The sequence below is a fragment of the Rhagoletis pomonella genome, unplaced genomic scaffold (genome assembly GCF_013731165.1).
Source record: "Rhagoletis pomonella isolate Grant_MI unplaced genomic scaffold, Rhpom_1.0 Rhpom_scaffold_00001, whole genome shotgun sequence".
NCBI classification, from domain to species: Eukaryota; Metazoa; Arthropoda; class Insecta; order Diptera; family Tephritidae; genus Rhagoletis; species Rhagoletis pomonella.
This window is the reverse complement of record NW_023458555.1, coordinates 9081872-9092665: the sequence shown is the minus strand read 5'-3', so window position 1 is coordinate 9092665 and position 10794 is coordinate 9081872.

The window sequence follows — 10794 nt, the reverse complement described above, 5'->3', positions numbered from 1 at the left end:
AATTTATCTATGTATTTACAAATACGTACATAAATACTTAATTTTTTTACATGTGTGTGTGTGTAGTATATAGCATTTACAAATGCAGTTTGCGGTTACATACAAATATTTGTGTACATATGTATATATTTATGTATGTAGGTATGTACGTAAAAAATATGCATCAAAATTTTTTTTATATTCAATTGGCGTGTTTACTTACAGTGATGCACTACATAAACTGGCAAAATAGAATATCACCCAAAAGTAATGACCGGTGCCCATGATTTGAACGATTTGGAGAATATTGTTTCGCTGCGTTCGCTTATGTTTGTTGAATAATGGCGTAGATGTGGCTATACCCTCCTTATTAGCTGGCGCAGGCGTACTTCAGAGTTTTGTGAGTCTGGAAAAAAGTTAAGGGAAATTGTGAGAGTTTTCTTTTAATAAATTCTTGTGTAAATAATTTTATGTAAATATTAGTATGTATTACTTTTGTGAATTACCGCGTTTACACGGCATTCCTTTCTTTCTCTATTTTGATTTTATATATTCTCACTTGCTCTGACAGCTGAGTTCGATAAATTTCCGATAACAATTAGCGACGGCAGCAATTTGTTCGTGATTGGCATGGCAATTGCATCTGAATTACCTGCAAATAAGGTTACTCGCTCTCTTTTGTATGGCGAATTTCGCAGTTCAAATGGTAATCGGCCAAATTAGGGGAGTTATTCAGAAAAATGAAATTTGGTGTGCTGCTTCAAAATATGTAAATTAAGAAAAATTCGAAATTTGAAAAGCTTAATTTTAGCTGCAATTATACGGCAGAAAATTTTAAATTTTTTTCCTAATAATTCTTAGGTCTCTTAACGAAGTATCTAAATGAAAAATAAAAATTCGCCTACTTTTAATTTATACATGTTTTTAATTTTGTAAAAATTTGCAAACATTAGGGATTCCGCCAAAAAAACTGTTATTACGTCCAATTTTTTTGTTAATGTTTGTCGCTATTTAATAATAATTATACACTGCAACAAAACGGGGTAAATTTTTTATAGTATTAAAGAAAAAAAATAATAACTTAATTTTTTCCATTTTGGCAAAACCATAAACTTAGCTCTTTGTAACTTTTTCTGAAACTTAAGAAATATGGCTTAAAAAATGCATATAATTTTTACATTCTTGGCGGGAAAATCTAAAACTTCTTCACAGATTCTATTAAAGCACTTCAAAACGTACCCAAATAGTAAATAAAAAAAAAAACTTTTTTTTTCACTCTATCAAATTTTTGCAGTTTTGGGAATTCCAATAAAAACATCTCAAAAGTTTTCGATAGTACAAACAACTTTTCCATAAAAACCATTTAATAAAAATTATTTCTATTTTTGTATGTATAGTAGTAAAAAAAACTATTAAGTTTCAAAGTATTTATAAAGTAAATTAAATTTTTGAAATTTTTTTTGTAACAAAGTAAAAGTCGCTTTCTCGTTCAATAGTTGTACTTCAGAAATTTTCTGACTTTAGGGCCCTCTGCTGTTAGTAAAAAGAGGATATGATAAATTAAACATCGAAATCTATTAAAGGTACTATTTTAGCTTTAGAAAAATGTATATCACCTAAATAATCTATCTATCTATCACTTTATTTTATTTAATTTTGCCAATGGGACAAAGCACTGTTCGTCGTATTAAAGTGATCGCACTAAAGCGCACTTTATCGATTAAGAATGTCTAAAATTTAGAAATCTAAACTTTAGACTTTTAATCGGGCCTTTTAGATCTCTGATCATTATGAGCTGCCGGAGCGCAGAGATTGAAGCACAACCCCTGCAGAAGAGTAGAGTATCTCATTCGCCGTCGTCCAGTTCAGCGTAGAAGTTGAATGCTGTATGTACTTTTTTTATAAAGCATTCATTTTTTATGGTCTAATTTTATAATTTCTTTTAAATTTTGGTTTTAAGTTTATTTATGAATACTTATACATATGTATGTCAAATAGAAAACCACAAACAGACCCTCTAATTAGTTACACTTGGGAGTCTACCATATTCAATAATTGTGCATGTATGTATGTATGTATGTATGTATGCATATTTATTAAGCTTTAACGAATATCAACACACACACACACACGCAGTTCTTTGTGTAATATGTAAAGTATTCATATTTCATTTATACATATATTTAAGGTCGAAATTCGCCAACGGATTGGTAAGAAAAAAAAAACCAAAATGGCCACCAGCACCATTTACGCAAATCGAAATGGGCGAATGAGGTGAAGGACACTTACAGTCCATAAATACATATAGTAACTCAAACAAGCGTTCATATGGAAAAAACCGCAAAAGGCACACAAAAAAAGAAAGTACTAAAAACCAATGCAAATTCTTAGCTGCTTTAAATAAGCACTTTTAAAGACTTTAACACTGCATAACTGGAAATTTAATAAAAGTTCGCATTAAAAAGTTAAAGATTTTGATGGAAATTTTTTTAATTTTTATGAGTTTTCTAAAATGACCCTAGCCCATTTTCTTTCGAAATTCGCCTGGTAAAAAGGTCGGTAGATTACTCGCTAACGGCCTAACAGAATTTCAAAACAACTACTACATCAATAAATTAGTTGCGGTGTTTATTAAACCGAGGATTTTGAAGAACTTTTGTTTTTATACATTTTTGTAGGTATTCTGCAAAGACACAACAGGGCAATTCATGTAAATGCGTAAATGCCTCGTTACCATGTAAACCTCGTGAACTGACTTAATTTTGTATGGAAAATCGGTTTTTTTTTACGATGTTTACGCGGTTACGAGGCATTTACGAGTTATCATGAATACCCATAACTATTTTAGGTAGGGCCTTTTTATATTAAGGTAACGATATATGGTTTGTGTTATAGCATGATCAATATTTTTATAAAAAAGTTACAAAAAAGTTTTAACAAGATTGTGCATATTTTAAAAAAAAATCACCATGAGAACGTTGTTTGAGTCACTATGTGTATGTATGTACATTTGTACATCAGGACTTTTATGGAATTGTAAATGTGTACGATATTTTTACGCCCGAAGCGCATATTAACTACGTTGTTCGATTATTCGCCTTTTTCCCAATACCGGTTTTCGAGCTATTTGTAAAATTACAGTTTGAAGAAAACCGGTTTCGCTATTTAGAAATTAAAAAAAAAACGCATAAACTGGTTACATAGTTTTTATACAGTGAAAACTCTTAAGCTTAAGGTATGAAGTCATTAAAAAAGTTACATTAAAAATAGGTTTTTTTTTAGTAAAAAAGGCAAGTAAAATAAGTAAAAACTTTGGTTTTATTTTGACTTTTTTAATATTTGATTGCATTTTATTTGTCTTTTCTCGGATTTGAGTAGTCCTTTTGCTGTCGTAGCCGAGTGCTTAGATGTACCTACTGCTACTCAGGAGGTCCATGGTTCCATTTTTAGTCCCAGCAACATCAAAAAAGGCAAAACTCCGTGGGTCGTTCTTAGGAACTGGAGTAAAAGTGTAGATCTCTTCTTTTAGGGGTTTCCCTTAGACTGGAAAAAGCCTTGAAAACTTCGAAAAACTCAAAACCTTTACTGAGAGGTCACGATTTGTATGAAATGAAATAACTTAATAGTAAAAATATATTTTTAAAGCAAAAAGCTTTCTAGGTATGAACCAAGTCGTACCATAAATACGGGTTTCCAAAATATCTCGACACCTACGCCACCTATCGGGTAACTTTTTTGAGAAGTTATTCGTTCTATTCTAAATTTGGATGTTGGAAATATTCCTACCCTGCACCACCAACCAGCTAAATTTTGTGTGGAGTTATTTTTTTCCATATAATTAATATACGTTCTAAATATGAACCTAATTGGACTATAAATACAGTTTTTTGAAATATGCGCCTCCTAACGGATTAATACTTCTTTCATATTGCATTGTCATGAGCCAAGTCTGAAGCTTCAAGTCTCCAGATTATCGAGAAGCTGGTCAAAAATTGGTTGCAAGATTTGAACCAAACAAACATACATACATACATACAGAGCAAGTTAAATAAAAGCTTGTAAAAACCCGGTTTGTTTGATAAAAAAAAAATCCGGGTTATTCGATATTCGAAAAGTCAAGATTAAAAAACCGTCTATAGATATCCATGCTTTAGACAAAAATTCGGGTCTGTGACTTTTTAGTATCGTTTAGCATAAAATGAAGCAGAGCCAAAATCTGGGCAGCTGCTTTATATCGGCTCAAAGATCAATACTTAAACCATTTGAGGAGTATATAGTTTCAATAACATTCTCTTTACCCGGAATGTTCGAGTAGGGTCAAAAATTCCAACTTAAACTGGAAAACTTAATGACCCCTCCATCTGAAAGCTCTTCTAAGACATTCCACAACTTATACAAACTCTGATAGCTGATGAAATATCTTGAATTTTTCGCTATGAAATTGTATAAATTTCAGTATTTCGATAAATACATGGCTGAATCTAAATGCTGACTAGACGTATAATAAACCCGGTACCTAAATAAGACTAAAATAATAACCAATACTAAAAAGCATTTTAATTGAAACTTTGCCAGCATTTTGTGAATCTTAGAATTACAATCAAAAATCGTATGGAAAACCGAGCCATTATTAAATGTGTAAACAAAGCGTTGCTTGCATGCGGATAGGTGCACATGCACCTATGTATATAGTACATACCTGCAATAATCACCTCTATGATTATTTTGCGCCATGATTTTCCCATGGTTCATAATTTTTGCATCCGAATGCTTTTTCACTAAAATGCCATGCAAAGCCACATGGTGGCAATAAATATGCATTTCCTAATTACATTTGACCGCTTAAAGATTAATTAAAATCGTGAACATTAGCTGACCCCGTGGCATTTCAATTCAATACTATATACAGTGTTGCCAGAACTTTTTGGGCGAACCGGCTAAATTGGCAAATAAAACCGGCTAAAAACGGCTAACATGTTTCAACTAAATTTCACATGTTTTATTTAAATAAATCACGAATAAAAATACTATTTCTTGGAGAGAAGTTACAAATTCGAGCCGAAAAAAAATTTGCCAGCAAGAATTTACAATCACGAAAAACATATGATTGTGGCACATGGTTGGATTTTTTGTCGACGATAATTTGAATAAACAAGTTCGTCAAATTTAAAAATTTACAAGCTGGAGCGATTTTAAAACGAAAAATGTAAGTTAATACTTGTTTACTTAATTAATTTAGTTAATTCCAATTATTTGGAACTCGGCAAAAAAAACTGTATTCTTAATCGGAATGCTATCTCAACCAGAGTCGATATAGTAAACCCGACGAAGAAATTCAAACGTATGTTGAAGAAAGTCGGACTGACAAGATATAAAATTCTATACAAATTTCTTTTGTTTGAAATGCAACCGTGGACACTAGCTGGCAGAAAAACTTGCAAATTTGCGTTCGTACAGAAAATTATAAGTTTCTCTACATGAGAGAAATTTTGGGAGCATTTTTTCTTACTATCTGATATTTTGAGTGATAATTCTCGCTGGATTTTCGACGAACAAACCTATTGTCTTCCCTACAAGGCCTTTTCAGACTGACCGATTCTCAATACACTCAAATAGAAACCAATACACATAAAAAACGCTGTACAAATTTCCCTTCAATTTTAAGGCAGTAAAACAACGACCTTAAGTTAACATCAACCGATGCCATATGTTGACAAGGGATGCAAAATTACAGTTACACAAAAGAACTGGTCAGATTTTTCAGAAATCCCTTCAATTCTGATGTAAAATATGATGCCAAAAGACTGCATTTAGATGACCGGTCATATGACCATATGTCTGTAGGATTCCCAGAGACTTTTGCTTTACATAGAAATTAGTGCTCTTTTATTTTCATTTTGACTCACTTTAGTGTTGGTTCCTTTAATTCAAGTTGGCATTCGGTTTTTGGAATTTAAATAAGTTCTCAGCAAAATAGTTTGTTTAAAAAAATACATATGTGTATATAGTGCTTGAAAATATCAATTTGATATTTGAATATTTGATATTTGAATGATGTTTTGTAATTTAGGCAGAATCAAGGTACATTGAACAGGTAGTATCAGTAGAGCAGCTGATTCGATTTATTTTCAAATTATTTGGTCTCGAAAATGTCAAATATTTTAAATTTTTTCTCACAAAAATTCTGAATTGTTAAAATCCAATGCATGTGAAACCTTTCTCATACAAAACAAGCGATTGATTAGCAGCTTTTGGAACGTTCGCCCAACTCGGCAGCACGACCGCTGATTACTGGGCCTTGCAAAGGATGGATCAATGCTTCGAGAAGCAAACAAATTTACTAGGAAAGAAAGTTGCATCAATTTTTATTTTTTCCAATTTCAATTTTTTATTTTTTATAATTTTTTGTATTTCACATGGCACGCTTTGATTTAGAAGAAAAAATTCAGAACAGTTTTTGACACTTTCGATACCAGAAGCAACAACAAAATACACGCAAATGTTGTTTTTGCTCTACTGATACTACCTGTTTAATGTGCCTTGGGCAGAATTGAATATGCGCTATCTGGGAAGACAATCTATCTACATGTAATATTTATTCTGTTTGTTGGCACTATATCCAATCTTAAGAGACTTAACAGTGCAACAATTTCTTATTTTCTAAGTTTGCGAATAAATCTTCACACTTAAAATTAAGACATTTATAACAAACAATTTATGGAGAAAACTCCTTCTTCGTTTAAAATAAAAATAAGCGAAATCGGCCCAATTTCATAAAATCCTGCCTGAGATGAAAATTTTTTCCACGATAAGGTTAGTAGCCATTTCTAACAGATTTTGCGTCGCATAGTCAAAAACGGAAACATATATACATTTTTAAAATTTAATAAAACAAGGCAAATAGCAAAATCGGCTAAAAACGGCTAGTTTTTTTCTGCAAAACGGCTAACAAATCGGCTGCCGGCTAAATTGAAATTTCTCCGGCTGTTTGCTATCGCAACCGGCTAAATCTAGCCGGAAAACGGCTAAAATGGCAACACTGACTATATACATATGTACATATGTATGTATGTTTGTATATATAGATGCAGCAAGTTCATATGTATGTATGTATGTATGTATGGATAATATGCAGACACACATGGCAATAGAGTATTATTTACCAACAAACCAACAAAAAATTGTGATGCTTACTATAAAAAATTACCATTGCCATAAACAAAAATTGTTCAAATGCTTTGCGCGTCAACTTTTCGTTCATGAAAAAGTGTTGTCAAACTATTTTATTAGTAATTAAATTAAATCGTTGAAAAAATGTACGTATGTAAGTATGTAATTTTTTTTCGCAAACCCTAGGTGTAGATGGACTGTAAAATTTTATATTGTAATATGGCTATTTACCAAAAAGCTTTGAATAGTTGAAATGAAGCTGAATATTAAACTCAGCTTGATATTTGAGTTCAATTTACATAGAAATATAGTTCAAAGAAAAAAAAATTTTAATGAACTGAGTTGCCATATTTCGCAATCTCTTTTGTCAACAACTAATTCGATTTAAGCAGGCGATCCAAAATAAGTGACCAGAATAAAACAATAAAAGCTTGTAAATACTGCATACATATGTATATGGTCATACGTATAGTAGGGTGGTCCAATTTTTTTTTCAGCCACCCTCAGAACTGAGGAAAGTTGAAAATTGGAAATATGGTATTGTTTTAGTTTGAAATCGTTTAACATTTAAGCGTGCCGGGAAAATAAATTTTTTCGTTAAAAATAAATCTTTTTTCATGGAATAAAAACATTTCCCTTCCGAAATCTTTAAATACTAATACTATGATGAATATTTATGTAACTTTATAATTTTACTTGCTTTGTCACAACCGATAATATCAACTCTTATGTACAAAAATTAGTTAGTTTATGTTTGTATGATGTCTTTTGCTGATAAATTTTCATCATAATTCTACTATTGGAAAATTTCTGAAGAGAAACATTTTTATTCGATCAAAAAAAAATTTATTTGGATTGATTTTATTGCAATTCTACGAAAAATCGTATATTTCTGATATAATATATACTTATTGAAAGTTCAAATCCCCGGCGGCATGGTTAAATAATAACCGACTTCAAAATAAAAAATACGGGTCGCCTCATTTTCCACTTTTTTATAATTCATGGGGGGTGGCAGCAAGAAAATTCCAAAAAGTTGCTTTTCCTTTATTTTTTCCGACCACCCTAATGTATAGTGATCCGGAAAATATACACAGACAGATTTTAGCAGAGAACTTATGAAGCTTCTACCGCATAATCTGGAACTTGCACCATCAAAAAGAGCTTGGAAAATCCCTTTTTACATCGAGAGATATGAAAAGTTTCTCAAGAAAAATTAAAAATTATAATCAGTAGAAAGGGCACATATTCTCCGTTTTCTGGAGGAATACCATAACTCAAAAAATTAAAAAGGCAAGGAAGATGGTTTTTAGCTTTACCTGTAGTCATCCTGGAAAAAAAGAATGCTTACAAACACAAATAATTTTTAAGCATAAAAAACAACCGACTTCAATTTTCATATAAATATTTAGAAGTGCCGTTAATTGATCGGAACTTAACCACAGTTTTTAGTGTCAACAGCTTTCGAGCTCTTCATTAATAAACTTCTTAACATTCTTAATTAATAAACTTAAAATTTGTTTAAAAATACACTACGCGCCATAATTATAAACGCATCACATATTGACAAGTTTTAACAATTTAGCGTTTTGTTATTTAATTTCAGTTATTTTTTCTTTAAAAAAATATCGTTAATTTTTTAACAAAGTCCGAATAAATCCATGTTTCAATATTAAAAAAAAAATCAATAAACTTTCGTAAAAATTTCGAGCTAGGTGGCGCACCATATGTGGACAAGTTTTTACAATTAATATTTTTGCTATTTAATTTTAGTTATTTTTTTATTAAAATATGGTTAATTTTTTAACAAAGTCCGAATAAATTCATGTTTCAATATTAAAAAAAAAAATCAATAAACTTTCGTAAAAATTTCGAGCTAGGTGGCGCAGGAGTCAAGGTATTTGGAAAACCGTATTTATGGTACATTGTATGATACATTTTGAAACCCCGCATCCATGGTTGGAGTTAGTTTATATTTGAAATATACATATATATTACCTACAATGTAGGTCCTACATTAATACGAAAAATGTTTGCCGATAGGTGGCGCAGGAGTTGAGTTATTTGGAAAACTCATATTTATCATCCGATTTAGTTCAAATCTAGAATTCTTTTTCATTAAGTCCGTCTTAGGAAGCAGTATTGCGAAATCATCTAAAAGCGCTGCCATTCGAAGACAAACGGAAGTTAAAAACAAAAAATAAAGCGCATAATTTTAAAGAATAGTGAAACATATTGCTGTCAATGGCTGATAATTGCTATGCAAATCGAAATTTCAATGCAACTTTTGAGATGGGAAAGAGGGAAACATGTTGCAGGAATGGCAAAGGCAGATTGGTTGCAATAAGCTGCCGTATCTACAAATAAAGTTTATTTGTGTGGGCTCAGGTCCTTACGTATGTATATCTTATGAACACAAAGGCCTACTATTTTTGTAATGACAATAAAGCAAATAATCAATTTCCGACACTCGAGGCACGCACGACTACATACATACATATTTGCGACAACAATACAATAACAATATCAAGTAGATACGCATATATGCGCATAAATAAGTATGTATATATTACAAATATGGTATATATGTAGGTAGTTTCCATTGTATTGACCGGTAGTGCACTGGAATTATCTACTGGGGTTTTATTTTCTGTGCGAATTTATTGCCAATTTGCGATTTTGTATGCAAAGCAAGTGCGATGTATCACAACAAAAGCAGCCAGCATATTCGAAAAAAAAATTAAGGACAATACACAACCAGTGCAGCTGCGGACAGCAACGAAAGGTATGGCTTTTGTGTTGATTTAAGTTCGCATAATGCAGGATCATTGGCAAGCTGTAGTAGCGGCTGTGCCTGGTATTGCTGCGATAAACGACTTAGCATGCATGGTACATAAAATACATCATGCCATGCACTTGTACTTAGTCGGCTTTAAAGGAGTAGGAGGGGCCACTGGCGTAGACAACTCTGGGTCAGGGAGCTTAAGAAGTGTGCAATCAGGAATACTCAAAATAATGAATGTTCTTGACACAAAATGCATATAGGTCTTTTCTTGTTTTTTTAGATACATATCCCATCGATAATTTCATGGATTGCCAGAGCAGCAGGTTGGACTTGCAGATGTTACGGTGAGGATGACCCTCATTCAGCTGACCAACTTCTTAAACGGCTACCTGGCTGTTGTAGTGGTTATAGTAGTAGCAGAAGTCAGTCTACTTAGCTGTCCTCTCTGCTTTGCTCCTTTGCGCTGCTCCTTTAGGAATTAAGGGTTTACGTATGGCTTAAAGTTGTCCTTTCAATTTAGTAGGTAGGTGCTTCTACGAAGCAAAAAGTGGGTCACCACTGACGCATCCTTCGAAAAATTGCTTCATAAACAAGATGATGTGATCGTTCTTAGCCAGCCTTAGCCAGTGATTCGTCACTGAAAAGTTGTACTGCGTAGTACATATCTGTTGGCCTAGTCGTCTTGTATGTAAATTTTGACTGAAATTTCTTTGTCTTCGCCCCAAGTGTTACCGTCCTTTCACGCAAGAACCTTTGCATTGGCATCGATTAATACATATGTATGTAGATAAAAAGCGTACACAAAGGTATCCACTTACTAAAGACCCAAATACCCGAGCTGCACGGAGTCTGGGTTTTTT